Consider the following 12,550-nt stretch of genomic DNA (forward strand, 5'->3'; position numbering starts at 1 on the left):
TCGAGGGGAGCTCGCGGTCTCAGCTCACATATACCCAAGGAGTTCGCATGTAGGGAACTGCAAGCTCTAGCATGCGAGCTACAACGATACACGTGCTCAACATGCCTAAGCTCCGCTCAGAATGTCAGTCTTATGAATAATGGGGTCAAGTCATGAACAGTGGAGTCAAATCATGAAGAGTGATAATATGTATAAATACCTGAATATTTCTGTAACACCCCGACCCGTGTCCGTCACCGAATTAGAGTTACGAGGTATTACCGATCAAAATTCGACCCAAAATTATTATTATTAGTTTTTTTTAACTCAACCACAAAATTCCATTCCATATATATATTATCACATAACCAATTAAAATCAAACATGCACCTTTAATCAAATTTCATATACTAACCACGTTTCAACAATTCATCAATATCATTATCATTTACCTAATCAAAATTTGATATCATAAATCAAACATTTATCCAAGCATTTATTTCATTTCAATTTACTAATTATACTACATATTACAAAATTAAGTAATCTACCTGTTTGGACAGCTCTTATACACAAAAAATTGGGCAGTATATACACAATACATCATATACATATAATACACATATTATTTTCAAATAGGCTTAAATATAACTATTTTATACAACTATTAACAAATATACTAAACACATCACACTTCCATATAAATAACTGAAATTTGCATAAGCTTAAACATTATATATATACCAAATAGATCAAAAATATAAAACCAAGCTTAATCAAAATGAGTAAGCCATTTTCGCATGGCTCATATTCACATATCCCAAAACTAAACATATTAACTAGACTATACATGCCATAGGTTCGAATTCAAAATATATAAAATACCAAAGACGGTCGATAGTGTGATAGACTATGCTGACGATCCCCGAGCTAGTAACGCGACTCCAAAATCTATAAAACAGAGGTAAACAAATACAAACACACATTAAGCTATTAAAGCTTAGTAAGTCATAAGCAAAAATTCATATATATATATATATATACTTATAATTATTCCATCATTAAGTTAAAATAAACCAAAATCATTTATATATTTATATATATATCAAATGCATATAATCACTTAATTTAACATATTCAGATCACCGGCACTTAGCCTGCTAGGTTTATAACCTGATTCATATCACCGATACTTAGCCTGCTAGGCTTATAGCCTGATTCAGATCACCGGCACTTAGCCTGCTAGGCTTATAGCCTGATTCAGATCACCGGCACTTAGCCTGCTAGGCTTATAGCTTGATTCAGATCACCGGCACTTAGCCTGCTAAGCTTATAGCCTGATTCAGATCACCAATTTCAAACTTGATAATTCAATGATTCAACCGAATACATTTATATATATTTGAGTCTATCATATACATATATATTTACATACTTATAATCAAAACATGAATTTATACTTGTATACTCATACATATTCGAATCTAATATATACATCCCTAATTTCATATTCAACTCCATATAAGGTATCATACATGTATATGCGTGCTTGTTAGATCCATATATATATATATATATATATACCTTTGATTAAAACCAAAAATTATACATGTATATACCTTAATATATTGAATCTTTTATGAACTTATATAACATTCATACTTCAATTAAGATCAAGAATTTAAATATATATATATATATACACACATATATATATTAGTACATTATATAAACACAACCATAACATCGAACTTTTAATTGAATCCAAAATTTATACTTTTATATACATACCTATTCGAACATCATATATATATGTATAAGATTCACACATAAACTATCATCAATTTTATACTTTTAGTTATAGCTCATTAATTATAAAATAAATATACTTATATATATTGATTTGATAACATGAATTTGCTAATAGACTTACCTCGGATGATGGAAAATCGAAGTCGGACGATTATTCGACTAATTTGGCTTTTCCCCGATCTAACTCCGATTTCTTTGGTTCTCGATCTAAATATATTCAAAATGAGATAATTTATTTATTAACACATTCAATTTAGTCCAAAAACACATAATTTGGCAAATCACTATTTTGCCCCTAATATTTACACTTTTTGCAATTTACTCCCTATTGCATAAAACACAATTTACACAAAATTTGCCCATACCACACAAGGGCCGAATATTCATGGTTCTCATACAAGTCCACACATTGCATTTATTTCACATTTTAGTCCCCCAAAAGTTTAATTTCACAATTTAGCCCTATTTACTCAATTTCACTAAAAATTCCAATACAAAACATTTTAATCTAAAATATATCTTTCATTATTCATCATCAAACATCACATAACACAAATATTCATCAATGGAACAACTCAAAATATTCATCAAAATCAAAAATTCAAACATGGGTCGGATAGTATTCGAAGCAACGATCTCAAAAACGTAAAAATTATCAAAAACCGAACAAAGAACTAACCTAAATCAAGCTTCAAAATGGCTGAATATTGCTTGGCTTCTTTTTTTTCTTTTGCATGAATTCGGCTAAGAAAAGATGAAAACAATCATCTTTTCATCATTTATTTTCATTATAATGTTTAATTTAACAATTGACTAAATTAACCTTATTATAATAAATATATATAACATACATATTAAGGTCAATTATGTCATATGCCACCCACTATCTACTTTATGGTCTTATTGCATCATAAATCCTCCCATTTAAAAAGACATCAACAATTATGTGCTTTTATAATTAACCCCTAAATTTTCATTTTACGCGATTAAGCCCTTTTATTAAACCGGACGCTTAAACGACAAAATTAAAACACGAAAATTTCACACAATCAAATGCACACAAAATAAACACACAAAATAATATTAAATTTTTTTGACTCAGACTTGCGGTCCCGAAACCACTATGTCTGATTAGAGTCGAAATCGGGCTGTTACAATTTCCTTCCATGAGACAGAGAAAATTACTCAACAATGGTGAGCAAGCTCCAAGTCACCAGAATTTAAGTAGTAGGGAGCTGAAAGGTATTGTTGAGAGGTGGAAAGAGGCTACAAAAAGGAAAATATGTGCTGGTGCCTCGATGAGGCCTCCGCAATCGGTTTAGGCCTTGAAGAGAATATCGTTTGGGCAGAGGCTACTCAAAGGGAGCTTGAAGAAAATCTTAAGAGCACTCAAAAAAGATGGCAGAAAATTAAGTACTCTACAAACAAAACGAGGAGCTCATCAGGAAATTAGGAGCTGAACAAGTAAAAAATGATAAACTTTCAAGCGAGGTTGTAGCCCTGGGAAGGTTTCTTTTTGAGTATTCTCTGAGAACTACTCTCCGTTAAAAGAGTTCATGACTACACAAGGCGAGAAAACATTTCTGAAGAAAATTGGATGGCAATTCACTAGAGTCTCCAAGACGAAGACGTTGAATGAAGTGCCCCTTGGATGATCCCTAATGAGATTTTGTACCGATGTGGAGATTTCGATTGGGTTTCTCTACTCGGGATATAGGGAGTCATTGGATATGCACCTCTACTTGTATTGAGGCAATATAGGTTGAGGCAATTTCTACCTGCAACACAAGGATTGGCTCAGTGTGAGTTTGCGTACAAGTGTAATAGCTCAATTTTGGCCCTAATTAGACAAAGTGGTTTCGGGACCATAAATTCGAGTCAAAAAAATATTTGTAAATTATTTTTGGTATTTGCAGTATGTGAATTAATATGTGTGAAAATTTCGTATAAAAAATTTGATCGTTTGAGAGCTCAATTTGATAAAATGACTTAATCGCGTAAAATGAAAATTTAGAAGGTCAAACTTAAAAGCACTCAATTGTTGTTGTCTTTCAAAAATGAGGGTTTTAAATGACAATTAGGCCATTTAGTAGATAGTGGGCTGCAATGGTCAATATTTCCCTTAAGTTATATGTTTTATAATTTATTTAATTAAGGTTAATTTAGTCAATAAGTAAATTATAATATTATAACTAAAAATAAGTAATGAAAAGATGAATATTTCATCTTTCTTAGCCGAATAGTGAAAATGAAGAAACCTTCCATGGCTTTTTAAAGTTTCGGCACTTCCATAGCAAAATTAAGGTATGTTTTGGTTTCGGTTTTTGATAATTTTTATGTTTTTGAGATCGTTGCTTTGTGTACTACAAGACTCATACTTTAATTTTAGAATTTGATGGTGATTTTGAGATATGCCATTGATGAATGCTTGAGCTTTGTGATAGTTGATGATGAAATATGAAAGATATGTAAAGGATTAACATGTTTTGTCTTTGAATGTTTAGTGAAATTAAGTAATTAGGGTTAAAATTGTGAAAGTAAGTTTTTGAGGGACTAAAATGTGAAATAAATAAAATGTGTGGACTTGTATGAAGCCTATGAATATTCGGCCCTAGCATAGTGAGGGCAAATTTTGTGTATTTTGAGTTTTGTGCAAAAAGGACTAAATTGCAAAAAGTTTAAAATGTTAGGGGCAAATTTGTAATTTTCCCATTTATGTGTTGTTGGATTAAATTGAAGTTAATAATATTTAAACTAGCTCATTTTGAATATGTTTAGATCAAGAACCAAAGAAATCAGAGCTAGATCGGGGAAAAACCAAAATTGTCGACTAATTATCTGATTTCAATTTTTCACTGTTCGAGGTAAGTCTATTAGTAAATTCATGTTATCAAATCAATATATATATATATATGTATATCTATTTTATAATTAATGAGCTATAACTAAAAGTATAAAATTTGATTTTAGTTGAAGTGTGAATCTTATATATATATAAGATGTTCTAATAGGTATATATATAAAAGTATAAATTTTGGATTTAATTAAAAGTTTGATGTTATATTTGTGTATATCTAATGTACGAATATATATATGTAATATATATATATATAAATTCTTGAACTTAATTGAAGTATGAATGTTATATAAGTTCATAAAAGGTTCAATACATTAAGGTATATACATGTATAATTTTGTTTTTTAATCAAAGGTATATATATATATATAATATAATTGTATATATATGTGGATCTAATAAGCATGTATATACATGTATGATTCCTTATATGGAGTTGAGTATGAAATTAGAGATATATATAAATTAGATTCAATATGTATGAGTATAAAAGTATAAGTTCATGTTTTGATTATTAAGTATGTAATTATATATGAATATGATAGACTAATATATATAAATATATATGTATAAATTATATTATTGAAATTAGATATGAATTTATATATGTATATGTGAGGTTCAAATGTGTATTTTTATACATGTATAAGTTTTATATTTCAAAGGAATGAAATTATTAGCTTAGATTATTTCAATATCTTGAATGTAGGATATGTTTTCTTTGGATTAAATTTGATGCCATGAAATATATATATATATATATATATATTTAAGTAATTTGCAGGTTAAATGTACATTAATTGAGGTATGTTATAAGCAAATAGTATAATACTAGTAGTAGGATCTAAATTATAAAGTTATATATATAAGTATTCGGTTGGATCATTGAGTTATCGAGATGGATTTTGTGATTGAACTTTATATACCAAGGTGGTTCAAAGATATAAGTTACAATTTTTCTTTTTGAGTTGAATTATGATGTATGGATTTCATATATATAAATAGTTCAGATATGAGTTACAACTTATATAATTTGAAGTTTTCAGGCTTAACGCCTAGCAGGCTAAGTGCCGGTGATCTGAATCAGGCTATAAGCTTAGCAGGCTAAGTGCCGGTGATCTAAATTAGGCTATAAGCCTAGTAGGCTAAGTGCCGGTGATCTGAATCAGGTTATAAGCCTAGCAGGCTAAGTGCCGGTGATCTGAATCAGGTTATAAGCCTAGCAGGCTAAGTGCCGGTGAATCTGTTTAAATTAAGTGATTATATGCAATGGGTATATATATATATATATGATTTTGGTTATATGTAATGGATAAATATATGAACATTTGTTCAATGTATTTGATGAGCATATAAACATTCAGATCTTTGTGATTAGTGAGTATGTTCATATATTGGTTGTCATGAAATTGTTGGATATATATATGTATGCATTCTACATATGCGAATTATAAGTATATATGTGCATCCGCACATGTAGTTGATAAGTATAAATATATGCTTTTGGCATATGTATTTGAAAGATCATATATATATAAATGCATTCGATGAAGTGCAAATGATAAGTACACTAGCAATCAAGATATGCGATTAAAGATTATGTTTGTAACTTGATTATATACATATAATGTATATACATATGTTTGTTTATATGTATTAGTTAAATACACATTCTTTTAGATATAAACAAAATGACTTAAGATAGCAATGTTTGAAAAGTAATTATATTTGATATTTGTGATCTCAATAAATTTATTTGTGATCTCAATAAATTTACTTAAGGAATTATACGATTCTTTTATATGTATTTTAGATATGTTATAGACTTACTAAGCTATAAAAGCTTACTTTGTTTGTTTTCGTCCATTTGTTTTATAGATAAAAACCAAGCTACAGACTCGGGGATCGTCAGCAAAGATCATCACTCTATCTACTGTCTCGGTATTGAAATGTTTAAATTTTAACTTATGGCATGTATAGGCTAGATAATGTTTTGGAAGTCGTATTTTGAGGTACTGTATATATAATTAATAGCTATACGAAAATAGCTTATTTTCTTATGGTTTAACTGGACTGAAATGTTATGTTTTGTTTTAAAAGTTAAAGTAGAATTTATAATTATACTTAAAATTTGACTAAGCTTAATATATTTAAATTTATATATATAAACAATGTTTATATTTTGATTTGAAAATAGTTGATTTAAACCTGTATTAAAACGATTTGCATATAAATGTTAAATTCTTGAATTCTACTGAACGTCTGTATTGAGTTGTGTTTTGTTCGGTAATGCCTCGTAACCCTAATTTGTCGATGGATACAGGTTAGGGGTGTTACAACAAGGGTGATAATTACAATAAGAAGGTTTGTGAAATATCAAACGCTTGGAACCAAACCTATAGAATGAAATGATTTGTCGTAAACCCTATAACAACCCTCAAATATGATTGGTGGTGGGGTAAAAGAGTCAATGACAATGTCCTTGTATCAAGTCAAGAAAACACTGGGCTAATAGAAGAACACCTACAAGTGATCTCATCTAAGCTAGAGATCATAAAGTAAGACTTTGAAATGAGAAGTTTGGAACTGCGGAAAAAGATAGAACAATTGGAAGAGGAAAAGATGCAGCTAGGATTAGACGTCGACGTACAGAAGTTAGAGGTCGGAAAGATGAGAAAGGAAAGAATAAGGCTGAGGAAGACTTGGACAATCTAAAAATAGATTATAAGAAGCTACGCTTGTTGATAAGAACCACCGGGTAGGGTAAAGCATCGAAAAAATGGCAACAAGAAATCAAAGAAGAAAATATTAAGGCTGATCAGTGGGAAAAGAAATTCCAAGATGCTCGAGTTCGAGGAGATGCTCTAGAAAGGGATTTGTTCGAAAGCCGAAATGAAAAGGTTGGATTGAGAGCAAGGGTAGCAGAATTAGAAAGGTCACTGCATCAATATCGTAGTTGCAATTCCGCAATTGAATTAAAAGCAAGCCTAAATAAGATTAAAGAGTTGAAGGGAAAGATAGAAGAGCTCGAGACCGTACTATAAAATTGTGAACTTCGAGTTGAGCTTCTTGAAACAAACAATGAACACTGGAAAGAGCAACTCCAATGCTCTTAAGGTTAGAATAGAGAAAGAGACCACATCATGGGTGAAGTTGTGACTCAAGTACGGGAAATAGTCGACCATTTGTAAACCCTAGAAATTCAAGCAGACATGCTAAAGTACAACAAGACATGCGGGATCAAATACAAGAATCCCAATGAAGTATGACAAGCCAGTTCACACAGTTGATGTCTGGAGAGATCAAAAAAGGAAAAGCACTGTGGTTAACTCAGAGGATGATAATGAAGACCCTAACTTTCCCGAGTCTTTACCCCAGTAAATGTCTAGGCCCAACCAAACACATATCCATGAAGGGTACCCGTTACCATAAGACCTCAACAATATCAAACGGGCACCTCAACACCGGTAAACTACCTAACAAGTTTAGGTTCCAATCTGGGGGATAATCTGACCAACCCAGTTGTTCCTGATTTAGAAGACATGGCAGAAATGGATAAAGTACGGGTAGAACTATCAAAACAACTAAAAGATTGGTGCAAGTGATTGGAAGAGAAATTCAAAGCTATGGAAAATGTTGATTACCATTGCAGGGTTGATGCTAAGGATTTAAGTTTAGTCTCAGATCTAATACTCCCACCAAAATTAAAGACCCGGGGTTTAAAAAGTATAATGGAATGAGTTGTCCTGAAGCCCATATCACAATGTTCTGTCGAAGAATGATGAGATACGTCAATAATGACCAATTGTTAATCCACTGCTTCTAAGATAGTCTGATCGGGTCAACTGCCAAGTGGTACAACCAACTGAGCCATGTGAAAATCAACTCATGGAAAGACTTGGCATAGGCTTTCATGAAACAATACAGCCATGTGACCGACATGACATCCGACAGAATTACACTGCAAAATATAGAAAAGAAGCAAAGTGAAAGCTTGAGGCAATATGCTCAGAAATGAAAAGAGGTGACAACGCAAGTCCAACCATCTCTTCTAGAGAAGGAAACAACAATGCTTTTCATAAATACTCTGAAAGTCCTGTTCATTAACCATATGTTGGGAAGTGCTACCAAGAGCTTCTCAGATATAGTAATGTCTGGTGAGATAATTAAAAATACAATAAGGAGTGGGAAAATAGACGCGAGGGAAAACTTAAAAAGATCAGCCTTGTGGAAGAAGAAAAATGAAGTGAATAACGCGAGTGCGTATAATAAAGGTTATTCAAAACTAGTCATTGTAAGCCAACCAAGGACCATAACAACAAGCCATCAAAGTCCCTCAAGACAAGAATATAACTCAAGGTCAAACACTGAAAAACTCCAGTTCACACCCATCCCGATGACATATAGAGAGTCATATTAAAATGTGTTTGATGCACATGTGGTATCCCCATTTTACTTGAAACCCATGCAACCTCTATTCCCAAAATGGTATAATGCGAATGCTCAATGCGAGTACCACGTAGGAATAATGGGACACTCAATTGAGAACTACACTGCATTCAAGAAACTGATTGAAAGGTTCACCAAGATGGGGATTGTAAGGTTTGATGATCCATCATGACCTAATGTGGCAGGAAATCCATTATCCGGTCATTCAGATTAAGGGGTAAACATGATAATTTAGAGTGGAGGAAAGAGAACCAAAACCAATGTTGTAGAAGTAAAAACCCAACTAAAATGGGTTTTGACAAAAATGATAAACGTGGGATTAATCGTTCAGAATTCAGAGGAGGTACCTAGAGGGATGAGTAGCTACTATGAGTTCAACGCTGAAGAAGGTCATAAGATCCAGGAGTGCACCAAATTTAGAGCTTTGGTGCAAAGTCAGATGGATAACAAAGAAATTGAATTTTATAAAGATATCAAAGGCTTTAAAGGAGGAGATGTTTATGCTTCAGAGGAAGGATCGACGGAGAAGGTCCACAAGGTCAATCACTAGGTGGTGATTATTTCATGACCAAGAAGCAATGAAGTGGGATCACAAATTGCATCCAGGGTCATAATTTAAAAACCCGTGGCGTTTCCCTACAAGGACAGTAAAAGGGTTCCATAAAATTATGACTGCAACGTGATGATCCTGGGAGAGGAGAACTCAGTTAGCACTTTAAAAGAGGGCCATGATATGGGTTTCTACACACTCAGTGGGAGACGCTATAATCCTACAAATATAAGAACTGAGCCCATTAAAGGAAAATCTTTGACAGTTAAACATAAGAAAGAAAAGATTACTAGACTTGAATCACCTGTTAATGAGCCGGTAATTGAGAAAGAGGCTAAAGAATTCTTCAAACTCTTAAATCATATCAAGTATAGTGTTGTAGAACAGCTACACAAACAACTAGCGCATTGATGAAAGTGTTAAATGAAACTTATTTCGCTGATGACATCTTTGTAAACAAGTTAGACCGTCTGGTTAACAATATAAGTGTCGACAACTTCATCTTTTTCAATGATGATGAAATACCGCCATGGGGCATGGGATCCACAAAAACTCTACACATCACCACCTGCTGCAAAGGATATACATTGCCAGGGGTGTTAATCAACAATAGATCTACACTGAATACCTCATATGAAGAGGTGTCAGAACATAGTGAGAGCATTCGATGGTACGGAAAAAAAGGTAATGGGAATGATTGAAATACCTCTCCTAATTGGTCCAAACACATATGAGGTAGACTTTTTAGTGATGGATATCAAGCCCTTTTATAATTGCTTATTGGGGAGGCCTTGGACTCACTCAGCCGGGGCAGTGTCATCATCACAACATCAAAAGCTGAAGTTGGTAACAGAGGGTCGACTGGTGATGATAAATGTTTAAAAAGATATCATTGTATTCGTAACCAATAACGTATCATATATAAGAGCGAATGATGAGACAATAGAATGTTCCTTTCAATCATTGGAATTTTTTAATACAACTTTCATTATCGTAAGAAACAATATCCTAGTACCAAGAATATCCAAAACCACAAAGATGAGCCTGCAATTGATGGTTAAAAAAAGAGTCTTGCCTAGAAGAGGACTTAGGAACACCTCCAAGGGAGAGTCAAAGCACCAATACTGATAGACAAAACGAGACTGCTTTGGCTTAGGATACAATCCAAATGAGAGACAAAAGAAAAAGGAGTTAGAGAAGAAGCAAGAAAGGAGAAGAGTACAATTAAGCGAGAGAGAGGTCAAATGGAAACCAATGACCTTTCCCCATATATCTAAAATATTCGTGTCAGGAGAAACCATTTATCCTAAATGAAAGATGTTACAAAAAGAAACTGTGGAAGAAATGTTGGGAAATCTGAGCATTAATGCTATATCTGAAGAATGAATTGGGGAAAACTTATTAGGCATTTGTCCTTGTATCCCCGAAAGTGTTTTGAACAATTAGACTGCGGAAGAGATCCCTGTAATATTTAGAACTAATTCAGAGTAATGTTCAAAACACGCTTATTGCTCTAAGCTTAGGAGCAATGAGAATCCTTTCGTGAAATAGGCATATAATTAATATCTTTATTTCAATAAAATGCATTTTTTTGTCCCATTTTGGCAAATATTCTATTATTTATTCCATTTCATTCATAATCACACCACACAGATAATTATTCTTAGATTCATTTGTTTTTTAGGTCTTCCTTCATTCCTATAACAGGTCTCTAGATATCAATGATATGAGCAACGTTGCTATTGACTCATAATCTCTTTTTGAGCAAGATATGTGTCTAGAAGAACCTCAGGATTTTGAAGATGATCAAGACTGTAACCTATCTCCTAATTTGTTAAGAAATATAGAACAATATGAGAAACAAATCCTACCTTACAAAGAGTCGGTAGAAATTATGAGCTTAGGAGACAAGCAAGAAAAGAAAGAAGTGAAGATCGGAGCTTGTATCGTCTCGAAGACAAATCGAAACCTCATTGAGTCACTCTAAGACCTCATTCGTAGTCAGCGAAAAGCGGATCAAGATCGACCCAGATAAAGTCAAGGCTATACAAGAGCTACCTCTGCCGTACACTAAAAAAGAAGTTTGAAGTTTCTTAGGAAGGTTAAATTATATCGCTCGGTTCATTTCACGACTAACTGAGAAATGTGACCCCATATTCCATCTCCTTAAAAAACATAATGATGCCACTTAGACTAGATAAGCCACTGATATTGTATTTGACAATATTTGGGAATTCTATAGGATGCGTATTGGGCCAACATGATGAGTCAAGAAGAAAAGAAAGAGTGATATACTACATCAATAAGAAGTTCACTGAATGTGAGACAAGATACTCACCAATTGAGAAATTGTATTGCGACTTAATTTGGACAACCCAAAGATTGAGATAGTACATGTTGTACCATACAACTTGGCTAATCTCAAAATAGACCCTCTGAAGTACATGATGGAGTCAACTGCTCTGAATGAAAGGATGGCATTATGACAAATCCTGCTTTTCTAATTTTATATAGTCTATGTGAACCAGAAGACAGTAAAAAGGAGTGCAATAGTGGATTTTCTAGCCAGTAGAGCTCTAGAAGATTACAAGCCATTAAATTTTGATTTCCCAAATAAAGATTTGATGTATGTTGCAACTACTGAAGGAGGTGCTCAAGAAGAACATCCCTAGAAACTAAATTTTGATAGGGCATCAAACACTATAGGAAACAGAATCGGGGCGGTCCTAGTATCCCCAAACGGAGATCATTATCCAGTTACTAGTAAATTGGATTTTGATTTCACGAACAACATGGCAAAATACAAAACATGCATCATGGGTATCCGTGTAGCCATAGAATGCAAGATCAAAGTACTAGAGGTATATGAGGATTTTGCACTAGTGATTTATCAACTCAAAGAT

Source organism: Gossypium raimondii, chromosome 11, assembly GCF_025698545.1.
Source record: "Gossypium raimondii isolate GPD5lz chromosome 11, ASM2569854v1, whole genome shotgun sequence".
NCBI lineage: Eukaryota > Viridiplantae > Streptophyta > Magnoliopsida > Malvales > Malvaceae > Gossypium > Gossypium raimondii.